This window comes from Phyllobates terribilis, unplaced genomic scaffold (assembly GCF_046119375.1).
Source record: "Phyllobates terribilis strain yellow unplaced genomic scaffold, ASM4611937v1 Scaffold_81__1_contigs__length_6697587, whole genome shotgun sequence".
NCBI lineage: Eukaryota > Metazoa > Chordata > Amphibia > Anura > Dendrobatidae > Phyllobates > Phyllobates terribilis.
In genome coordinates this window covers 1252175-1264931 of record NW_027362841.1, presented here as the reverse complement: position 1 = coordinate 1264931, position 12757 = coordinate 1252175, and positions in this window count along the sequence as shown.

Sequence of the window (12757 nt, the reverse complement as noted above, 5' to 3'; positions counted from 1 at the left end):
CCTGGCTGCTGGCTGCTGCGGAGAGCTGTGCACAGACCCCTATCTTGGGAAGCGGATGTGGGGGGAGGTGTGGGCCTCTGAGCTGCAGTCTCTGATCCACCAGTAAATATACTTCTTTTAGCATCTGAATCTGGATTTCTTATAGAAATGATATATTTTTTATTATGTAGAACAGATGTAAATGATTGAATTTAAAACATAAAAATCTCCCCGCTGGTCAGAGGAGTAAAGCCCCCACAGCTCTTTCCTCCATGCCTGCACCTGGTACTGATGCTCAGCCTGTGATGATGCTGCTTGTGTTGCTAGGCAACTAACTTTTATGGAGAGAATCTCCATATAAGGTAACATCTCAACATTCCGTGATGATATCACTGCTATTATGACATCATAATGCACCAACAATACTTGTGCCAGTGTTTACAGCTACAGTGTCACTTTGACATTCCGGTGTCATTGTTGTTGGTGATTAACTACATAGCTAGTGATTTACTGACTGCGATTTGGATTTATTTGAAATGTCTGAAATTCCTTCAGACAATTTTCAGGTGCTAGCACTGCTGCAGGGGATTCTTACCACCTATGCCCCTGACATTGTGCTACCACTACCCGATGGCGTCCTCAGCTTCACTTACCGACTGGTTATGGAGCTAGTGAGAGACTGCCTGACCAAATACCAGCAAGGTCGTATGAGCTCAGCATATCTTGAGCATTTACAGAAGAACATCAGGACATTGGTGCAACAGGTAAGTAGCAGAAATCTGCACAAAACATATAAAAGTAATAATGATGGAATATAAGTTTATTTACATAAAATTGTTCTTTAGGCCGACAGTAATATAGTATACTGGCTATTGAACCCATTCTACGCCCGGGTGGGGAGCATTTTTACTGGTATATGGTCCCCTATCCTGGTTCATGATCCCCCATTCTGGTCCATGCTCCCCCATCCTCGTCCATGCTCCCCCATCCTCGTCCATGCTCCCCCATCCTGCTTCCTCATCCTGTTATGTGCTTCCCCCTTCCTGGTATATGCTTCCCCATCCTGGTATATGCTCCCCCATCCTGGTATATGCTCCCCTATCCTGTTATGTGCTACCCCATCCTGTTATGTGCTCCTCCATCCTGTTATGTGCTCCCCATCCTGTTGCGTGCTCTGCCATCCTGTTATGTGCTCCCCCATCCTGTTATGTGCTCCCCACCCTGTTGCGTGCTCTGCCATCCTGTTATGTGCTCCACCATCCTGCCCCCCCATCCTGTTATGTGCTCCCCCATCCTATTTTGTGCTGCCCCCATCCTGTTATGTGCTGCCCCCAACCTGTTATGTGCTTCCCCATCCTGTTATGTGCTCCCCATCCTGTTATGTGCTGCCCCTATCCTATGTGCTGCCCCCATCCTGTTAAGTGCTCCCCATCCTGTTATGTGCACCCCATCCTGTTATGTGCTCCCCATCCTGTTATGTGCTGCCCTTATCCTATGTGCTGCCCCCATCCTGTTATGTGCTCTTCCATCCTATTATGTGCACCCCATCCTGTTATGTGCTCCCCCATCCTGTTATGTGCTCCCCCATCCTGTTTTGTGCTCCCCCATCTTGCTCCCCCATCCTGTTATGTGCTACCCATCCTACTCACCTTTCCATCGCTCCCCGGAAGCGCGTCACCTGTGTTATTTTCCTGAAATGACAATCGGAATCTGGCTCCATTTTAGTGAAGACACATTTACCGCATGTATTCAACAAAAAGGCGCCAGAGTACTCGCGTGCGCATACAGCGCTGTCCAGTGTCATTTTATTGAAGACACACTGCAAATCTGCTTTCACTAAAATGGCGCCAGATAGCGCGCTATGCACAAGCGCCGATTCCGACGTTGCATTCCTCCCCCGGCCTAGGTATGCGTAGGCTCTGAACGCAGTATGCCTTCAGTGCCTACGCATACTGCGATCTCCAGTGCCATATACTCATCTTATCTGTCACCTGTAATGGCTGGATGCATTCTTCTGTCTGGGGCCAGACTGTGCAGGCGCAGTCTATAGAGGCTTCGGACAGACGGACACATCCCTGATTATATTATAGACAACTGGCACCAAGTCACCAGATATGTAGTAATTGTAGAGTAGATCGCAGGAGTAAAGTGGTGGCATAACCGGCCTCCTCCATGTTCTCTCATGATTTTCCCTTTCTATTTCTTTCCATCTTTATAGTCTGAAGAAAAATCCTCAAGTGGAGAATTGGCCTTTATTATACAACTGGCCCAAAATGTCCTGTATGTACTGGAGCGTCTGGCCGGCTCACTGGAGCGTCTGGTAAGGATCCATCACCTTCTATATCACACGTCCTGGTCTGATCTTCTCCAGATTAGCCGTCATACAGCAGAGGGGCAGATTTATGATGTCAGAGGTGCAGGATATTCTATGCCCGCCTGTCTCTACGGCTGCAGAGGTTGTGTTTCCGTCTCTGTCTCACTCCATCATCACAATCTTCCATCTTGTTAATGCTGCAGTTCTGATAATAGAAGTTATTAGAAAACAGCTGTAGATACAAGTCCCTTACAAATTCATGTGGATTTTCTGGAGGGAGCGGCCGTGTATGGTCCATCCAATACTGAGATTGTCCCGTAGATCCAGGTTTAGTTCTTCCTGCCTTTTGCATAGTCCGTCCAATACTGAGCTTATCCCCTAGGTCCTGGTTTAGTACTTCCTGACTTATGTACAGGTCGTCCCCTTGTCACAAACTAGATAAATCCTATAGGTTTGTTTGTAACCCAAATTTGTATATAAGTTAAAACAGGGTAAAAAAAAAACAATAATTTTTTGCTCGCTGCCCGCCACCCGGTCCTCCTTTTTCCATCATAGTGCACCACATTTCCAGCCTCTTCACTATGGAGCAGGACTTCCAGCCTCATCCTTATGACCTTATGATGAATAGTGACCTCTGGGTCCTGAATGCAGCCGGAAGTCCTAGACTATAGTAAAGAGACCAGAGAAACGGCACATGACAGTGGAAAGGACTGGAGGATGAATATTAGCTTTTTTTTCAACATCAACCCTTTGTATCTTGGAGTCATTTGTAAGTCAGAAGTTCATAAGTCGAGGATGGACTGTATACGGTAATTTAGTATTTGTGAAATGTTATATTAATTGCACATATTAAACCCATCAGGAAACATCAGAAGGTGACTCCGAAGAGGGGGAAAACCTGACTATCCCGGACCCTAATACCAGTCAGCAGGGGCTGAACACTGATCTGATGGAAGGTGAGCAATCATCTAATATTCTTACATTCACCTATATGGATATTATAGGGAACGGCAGAGAACATGTAGATTTACTCTCCATCCTCTGTATGAGGCCGGTGACGGCTCCGGAGCCCCTTATAGACTATAATGGAGGGGGCGCAGGTAATTCTGCTTCTCTCCTCTGTGCTCTTCTCCATCATGTACAAGGAGGCTCCTAGGTCCCCGATCATGTAATTGTTCTAGGATGAATCAGATCCTGAACAATGGCCATTTATGGTCCAGAATATCCATCTATGGAGGAGCCATAAATATATACGTTGTGTGCAGAATCCCATATACCAGTATTACACCGTGTACAGAGCCCGTCTCATCTCCTTCTTAATATGGATGTTATATATTATGTACTGATATCGTCTAATATGAAAAGTTTCCTCATTATTATAGGAATATCTGTCCCGGCAATTACTGAAGGTGGAATATGTGAGACCCCCGAGGTCCAGGAATCTGTCAGTGTAAGTATCAGTGGAGACGTCTGTGTATGATCAGGTAACGGGGGTGAATTACACATATAATATTATCCCCCATATGACGAGGGGATATCCCTATTCTTCATGTAGATCAGATCTATTGTGTGTGATGGCGGCATTATTATTCCTGCCCCCGCTGTGTGATCTCCTGTCTCCTCCCCTGCAGTACAGTGATGTCTGTGTATGGGGGATATACCCTATATATAATGGTGTCTGTGGGGGTCCGGCATCCACTGATGTTATCTTTCTGCAGATTTTATGCTTTAATGCCATTTCTTATTATTTCTAGGCCTTGATCGGATCATTGAACCCAGGGAGAAATCCTTGTAAGAGCGACTACAAACAGATCAAACAGTTCAGCTGTGGAGCTTTTGGGTGAGCTTGATGTCGGCATAATATATGTTTTCTAGGGCTCCTTATGACGATCCCTCTGTCTCTGTGCCCGTACAGTGTTACCATAGAGGAATTATTGGGGTCCACATCCCTGTTCTCTAGAGAAGAGCGGATCTGGCATAATTCACATTCGCCTGTTCATGCAGACTTTCCTGGGAAATGTGATTCACGAATTGAATGTCTTTTGTTATGGTCTGGGTTCTCTCCAGACCCCAGAGACTAATAAGTGTAAGATGTAAAAAGTGGACAATAGACTTATACTGACCTCACTGCTCACCTCTCCGACCCCTCTGCTTTTTACCAACATCCGTCCAGTCCTCACCACATCTTCAGATTGCCGCTGCTCATGCTGGGCCAGAACTTCTAGTTTTGAGGAGCTTCAGGAGGATTCTATGCAAGCTCATGAAGGTTCCCAACTCCACGACACCGTGACCTTTCATGCGTTTGTGCAGAATCCTCCTAGACCTCCTCAATGCCAGAAGTCCTGTCTCAGCCTTAGACATGTTTGGACTTCTGCACTGGCAGCAGAGATTTGAAAGTGCGGACCAGGCAGTTGAGGCAGAGGGGCCGGAGAGGTGAGGATAAGAATGTGTTTTTTTTTTAACATTTTGAAGGCCTTTTAAGGTTTAGAAAATAGTGTTCACTTGCTCATCATTTTGCTGAATCCATGAGGAAGCAAATTACAAAATAAAATCGCCATTTTGGTGAATCCAGATCTTTGTAAAATATGAGTAGAATTCTATTTCACTGTAATTAATTCTCTCATCTCTTCTGTGCACATCTAATTGTCATTATTCAGTTCATTTACGATGGGGCATGGATGAGGACCTCCCAGTGGAGATCATCTATATAGCGATGGCAGCATATCTAGTATTCACCATTAGTACAGGAGATGTGATGAGGTCTATAGACAGACTGTTAGTAAGAATACATTATAAACCACCGATTTTCTTCCTCTTCAGAACAGTCCACTTAGTGCGCCAAAAAGACTCCAAACAGTTATACGCCATGAAGAAACTGGACAAGCAGAAGCTGAAAGATCCAGTAAGACTTGAACGGGCCTTTCTAGAGAGGGACATCCTAACATTCGCAGATTGTCCCTTCGTGGCCTCCATGTTGTGCTCCTTTCCAACTACACGTCATCTGTGCATGGTCATGGAGTATGTACCAGGTAGGACATATCCATCGTATCTATATCCAGCGCTGGTCTGCTCATCTCTAGGACCTTCTCCATAAGCAGAATGTGACCACATAGATGGTTACATGTCCACACTGCTTTTACTATAAGTTATCTGTTATCAACATGCCAGAAAAATGAATTTGTCTGTGAAAGTCTTCAGGGTATGTCCTCACTGAGCATGGCAGAAATCTCCACTATGGAGAAAGGAGGATTTGACTGAATTTTAACAGTTTGCACCATGTTTCCTCAAAAATAACACAGGGTCTATAGTTTTTTGCTGTGAGAGATGGGTTCGTTGTTTTTCAGGGGATGTCTTATTGTTTTCCTCATGCACAACAATCCACATTTATTCTTGAAAAAAATAAACATTTTTTCAAATATAACTATGTCATCAAACACACACACTGCACATACACACACTACATATTCACATGTACAGTTGTGCTCAAAAGTTTACATACCCCGCCAGAATTTTTCCTTTCTTGGCCTTGTTTCAGAGAATATGAATGATAACTGTTTCTCCACTCACGGTTATTGGTTGGGTGAAGCCATTTATTGTCAAACTCCTGTGTTTTCTCTTTTTAAATCTTAATGACAACCAAAAACATCCAAATGACCCTGATCAAAAGTTCACATACCCCAGTTCTTAATACCGTGTATTGCCCCCTCTAACATCAATGACAGCTTGAAGTCTTTTGTGGATGAGGTTCTCTATTTTCTCAGATGGTAAAGCTGCCCATTCTTCTGGGCAAAAAGCCTCCAGTTCCTGTAAATTCCTGTGATGTCTTGCATGAAATACTTTCTTGAGATTTCCCCAGAGTGGCTCAATGATATTGAGGTCAGGAGACTGAGATGGCCACTCCAGAACCTTCACTTTGTTCTGCTGTAGCCAATGACAGGTCGACTTGGCCTTGTGTTTTGGATCGTTGTCATGTTGGAACGTCCAAGTACGTCCCATCCGCAGCTTCCGTGCTGATGAGTGCAAATTTGCCTCCAGTATTTGCTGAGTTTGACTATAAATGGCTTCGCCCAACCAATAACCATGAGTGGAGAAAAAGTTTATTTGTGATCATTCATATTCACTGAAACAAAACCAAGAAAGAAAAATTCTGCCGGGGTATGTAAACTTTTGAGCACAACTGTATACACACAAACGCTGCACATACACACATCACATACATACACATGTATATACACACACAGCAAATACATAGATACATATGTACATGCACACACAGCACATACATACACATGTTTATACACACATATACTGCACATACAGATGTATATACACACACAGCACATACATACACATGCCTATACACACACAGCACATACATAGATTTGTACATGCACACACAGCACATACATACACATGTATATACACACACAGCACATACATACACATGTATATACACACACAGCACATACATACACATGTTTATACACACATATACTGCACATACAGATGTATATACACACACAGCACATACATAGATACGTACATGCACACAGCACATACATACACATGCCTATACACACACAGCATAAATGATACACAGTAGCCTGCCTCCCCTTCAGTTCATCTAGACTCTCTTGTAGTTAAAGGACCTATGGTCACATCATGGTCACATGACCATGATGTCACCAAAGGTCCTTAAGCAGTCTTAACCTCGGAATAGAAATGTTGGGAGCCCCTAAAGAGTGCGGGCCCTGGGCAACTGCCAAGTCCCCCCCCTCTTAATGCTGGCCCTGACTGTAACTAGGGCTTATTTTTGGAGTAGGACTTATATTTCAAGCATACTCCAAAAATCCTGTAAAATCATGCTAGAGCTTATTTTCGGGGTAGTTGTTATTTTCGGGGAACCACGGTAGATGAGCATTTCATAGAGAAATGAACCAGAGGCTCGTAGATGAAGCCCAGCTCTGTCTTTTTGTATAGGGTCGTTCTGCAGTATATAGTATACGCTCTACATTGTACAGTACATAAAGCAAAGCCACAAATGAGCAAAAGCTGTACAAATAAATGCAATAAAACAACCCCCTATATAAAAATATGAATCTTTATTAGTCCCATGGAATAAATAACTTAAACTAACAAGGTAACTCATAGAAAAAAGGGATACTAATACGGCCAAAAAAGTATAGTGTCTTACAATAAATAAGCGAGATAAATCTATAAATCATAGAAGATGTCAGCAATCTCATAGGATGGGTTAGTATATATAATATATTCTTGTTGATGGTAATATCCAGCCATGAAGGAGAGTGGATAGCTATATTTAAGAAAAAAAGTATGAGTACCGCGCTGCAACAAGCGTTTCATACTCCGTCAGATTATATTACACCATACTATGAGACGGCTGACACCTTCTATCAATTATAGATTTATTTAGGTTATTTATTGTAATATACATAGTATAGCTTCACATTTTTATATGGGACGTTGTTTCCTTGCACTTATTTCTGCAGCTTTTGCACATTTGTGGTTTGGCTTCATAGACATTCAGCGCAGTCCTAGTTACTATTAGGGTATGCTCCATTGTTTTTCTTTTGCATTATTACACAGTATATCTCTATGTGTGACATCCTGCCCCAATGTCTCCACTTATTTCTCATTCACACGCATCATGTGTAATTTACATTGTAACAAACCCTCTCCTGTCATATTTGCTTTCTCCTGTAGGAGGAGACTGTGGCAGTCTTATGAACATCTATGGACCTTTACCTGTCCCCTTGGCCCGAAAGTACATTGCAGAAACAGTCCTGGCTGTGGAATACCTGCACAGCTTTGGTGTGGTGCACCGAGACCTGAAGCCTGAGAAGTAAGTGCCCCCTCTAGGAGGAACAAAGTTAGAGATTGTCATAAAGTCTATGGGTTATTACTTGGGGCTGACACCGTCTGTTTTTTCACAGCCTCCTGGTATCGGCATCTGGTCATATTAAAGTCACGGACTTCGGACTTTCCAAACTCGGCCTCATGAGACCAACATCAGAAACCTACAAGGCTCCAACCGAGGACGTCACCAGAGAGTTCCGTGATGATGAGGTCGGCTTTACTTACAGGATCTTGTTCTTTACTCTTCTCATCTATTTCTTCTTCTCTGATATCTTCTCATCTAGAAAACGTTTTCCTCTGATGTTATTCGTCACAATTATTTTCTCAGCTCCTCATCTCCTTCTTCTGTTGCTTTCCAGATTGCTGGCTCCCCTGAATACATCGCCCCTGAAGTCATCTTACAGGAAGGCTATGGGCGGCCTGTGGACTGGTGGTCGGTAGGGATCATCCTACACGAATTCCTTCTATTCCGTGTACCATTTCATGGGGATTCCAAATATGACACTTACTGCAGTATATTAAGGGGTAAGTAAAATAATCTGGATGCGGTGTGGTGTCATTGTTATTTGCTTAGATTGGTTCTGTGGTTTAGTTACTTGTTGTGTTAATCCAAAAGATTTTTGTTTTAATAAAGTAAATGAAGAGGTTTTATTTTCTGTAACATTTTCTTTTAATATAACAGATGAGATAACTTGGACATTTGATAATCGCACTCCTCCACCTGATGCTCAGGACATCATCACTGAGCTGCTCAGAAAAGATCCGGCACATAGACTTGGGACAGGTAATGTATATAATAGTATTAATAATGAATTATTACACATCTGTGACCAGATAAATGATCACACCCCTGAGGATCAGCACTGAGGTTCTCTGCTTTATCTGCTTGTTCATTCCCTTTCTTCATGCTCTGACATTGAGCAACAAGTTTTCTTCACATCAGTTCTATTATGTCTTCAGTTCAGAGTAACATAAACTGTTCAGATATGGAGCTGTCTGTCTGATAATGTCTATATCACTTTTTATTGTCTTCCTTTCCCAGGAGGAGCTAAAGAGATCAAAATGCATCCATTCCTATGTGGCATAGACTTTGACAGTCTTCTAAGTATGGAGCCACATTTCATTCCTGACTTTGAGTCAGAAGAGGACACTGGCTACTTTGACCGTAAGTAGAATTAGACGTCATCTGTTGTGTGTCTTGTCTTTCATTTTATGTGACAACCAGTCCCCATCATTATTAGTAATAAAATGGTGATTTTCCGTGACCGGGTCTTATACCAATAATCTCTAATAACACTTATACCTTGCAGCTCAATGTAGCAATTATGAACATATTGATTCAGATGAGGGAGACACAAGTGAGGACAATGTCTGGCCAGAAAGCCTGAACTTTATATCATCGTCTCAAAGGCTTTCTAAAGTAAGTGTGACCGGTAAGATCTATAAAACCTATAATTAAAATAAAGTTTAAATAGATATTTATTTTATTTTTCTCTATGTTTTAGCTCTGTTCCACCAATACCAGGGTGATGAACGATGAAGAACTGAAGCCACCTCCAGTGTATTCCCCAGAGAGTGCAAAACACTCAGACATGTGAGTAAATTATTATTATAGGGTTTGGATCTGATATATCAGAAGATCAACTGTAAGATAAGTGTAACTCAGCACTATATCCAGCGCCACCACCCCATGATTGATGATCACTGTGGTTCTGGCTTGTGATAACGCCGGCGATAACAGCCGATCATTGCAACCAGTCAATCATTTCCAGCTCATTACAGGCCAATATTACTAGCGATTCTCCATTCTTAGTGATAGAAGTGGGTCCTGAGCAGGGTGCCTCCTCCATGTTATCCAAATGTCCTAACCGGTTTTGCAGACGGGTGTTCTTATTGTTTTTACTTGTAATTTATATGTTTTTCTTCTACCAAACAGGCAGCAAGAATCTTCCCCTTCCAAATCTGATGTAGACAAGCAGTGTTTTACTGCTAAGGACAGCGAGTCCTCCCCATTGTCAGGTGTGTACAGGTCTATATGACATCCTATTACAGCCTATGATCAAAACGTGTAATGTGAACGTGCACATAAAGGATCAGAAAATTACTACTTTTTTCTCCCTATAAAACAATGAGCAGTTCATTCTGTAAAAATCTTCATTCTTTTATGCGTTAAAAGTTATAAGGGGCCTTTTAGTCTTCTGCCAAACTGACCCGAATCCTGCGCCCACGGCCCCATATGGCCCATACTGACCCCTTTATGGCCTCAATGTTACGCTGAGGTTTATATAACTGATTATAAGGCAACACTGCGGCACATTACAAGTAATGTCATGTTAATAAGGGTCACCTGTGTATGGATGATTCCTCTGCCGTCCGGCCACAGTGACCGCACAGCCGTGTCCTCTGACATGGAGTCCTGTTACTGACATCAGTGTTACGTCTCTTCTCATAGGTTCTCTCTTCCGCCGGGTGATCTCATCCTGCCGGCGTGGACTATCCAGGGCTGCTCACTCCATCCGAGAAAGCTGCTTATTTGGTGTCTGTCACCGCGGCTCCATAAACATCGCGAGGGCAGAAAACCGCCACGTCTAGCACCCTGAGGAAAGTACAGCGCGTCCACCATCAATGCTGTACCTGTATGGAAGGACTGGCACCATCTACATGTGGCCTCCTGACCAGCAAGGAACATCTGCTGAAGAAGGAGGTTCCTCCAAGAACATCTTCTCGTCCTTCCATGCAATTCTTAATTTAAAAATAAAACTTTCAAATTGATTAATGTCCCTTTGGATTTAATAGACATTTATGGGGCGTCAGTACTATACGTTATACATGTCTGATGGGTGGGCTCCAAACAGGAGAATATCTGTTACCTGTCTCCCATTAATCCTCTAAACCTCAACCAAAAGTGTAGGCGAGGACCAGTGATTCTGTTACACCTAAGAATGACGGTCAATGTAGAAAAAACATGTTCTGATCCATAGATTTTATCCATAGACTTGGACCTTTTTACCTAATATGGCTCTACATAAGTGTTATGCACAGGGACCAGTTGGATTCGGTGCTGGGCGTCCTGGGGAGCCCAGGGTTCACATCCCCACTGTCACATAACCTTCTGTATTCTAGTGATCACTTCTGAGACCACCCTTCTCACTAGGGCTGTGGGGTCAGTAAGACAATCTCCACCTGTAATAATGACTAATAACAAATTTATAACAGCAAATGATAAAGAATATTCAGCAACTTATGCAGGAAAATCATTTATATTACACAATATTAACAACATGGACGGTTTTACATTTTTCTACCTGGAGTAGGGGGCGGTACGTTCCTCTGATTTAGGTGCCTGGTGAATGGTGGGATCTACTTACATAGGACCTCCAGTGTTGATGACTGACCAGTTCATACACAATGCCCCCATAACAGTGTCAGCCACACAGTGCCTCCATAACATTGCCGTTTATGCCATGCTAGCCACATTGTGTGCCATTAGCGCTGTCTTGTCCATTCTGGGCATCACTTTAAGCCACAAGCCAGAGAAGATACATGGGAGCAGTCGATAGCGGGTGCTGACCTGGATCTCACAAGGTCTTCAGGGCAGAGAGTGTGGCACGGCCATCTACATACTGTGGAGCCCGGGCTGCATGTTGCGCTCACGTGGCCTAAATGTCCCTTAGCCCTGGTGCACATTATAGCTCCAGCTCCTCTTCCTCTCAATGACCCAGCGTTTTATATAATAACACAATACGGACAATACATGAACCAGGAGACATGTCGGAGACCAAATAGATGACCCTGAAAGAGTCATAGCATAGACACACGTAAGTGAAGACATTGGTGGACTTTTTGGCAGTCATTGTCTTGAGTCCTGGATAAGTCTATAGGTCTGGACAATCCCTGCCATGTTCCCCAATCCTCACTTAAGCTTCAGGTTTATCCACGCGTCCTTTATTGGGTTGATTTGGTCAGTGACCCCACCACATTGTTGTTTTTCAGTCCATACTGTGTAGTTTTGGTTTTACGGTCTGAGTTCTCGCTTTGCTGGAAGATAAATCTGCTCACGAGTCGTCACCTGCAGAAGGTTTTCTCCAGGATTTCCCTGCTTTCCTCAGAACCCATTTTACTCCTTACCTTCACACGTCTTCCAGAGCCTGAGACAGAACATGATGCTGCCATATCCTTATTTTAGTATAAGGGTGATCAGTGATGTATCCAGAAGCTCGAGGGCCCAGATGCTAAATCTCCATCAGTTCCTCCAACTGACACAGGTCTTTAGTAGTAATAATCTAGACTCTTTATATATGGGACAAAGGGACCTTTTTGGCTCCCCTAGTCTCTAGGGCACGAAGGAGACAGTAAACCCTGCACTTATTATAGGCAAGCCCCTGGGAGAGGTGGGTTTTTGGTGGTGTGTAGTAATGGACTTACCAAAATCTTTCATCATAGCTTTTTTTATCAGAAAACTGGCGCAATCTGCTTTGAAATGTATTCAAAAAAATTGAGCAAAGAGGAGTTGTACAGAAATATTCCAAGTTTTAAAAATTTTTTCGGCAGTTTGAAGAAACTCCGCCAAATTGGGCAGAGCTAGAG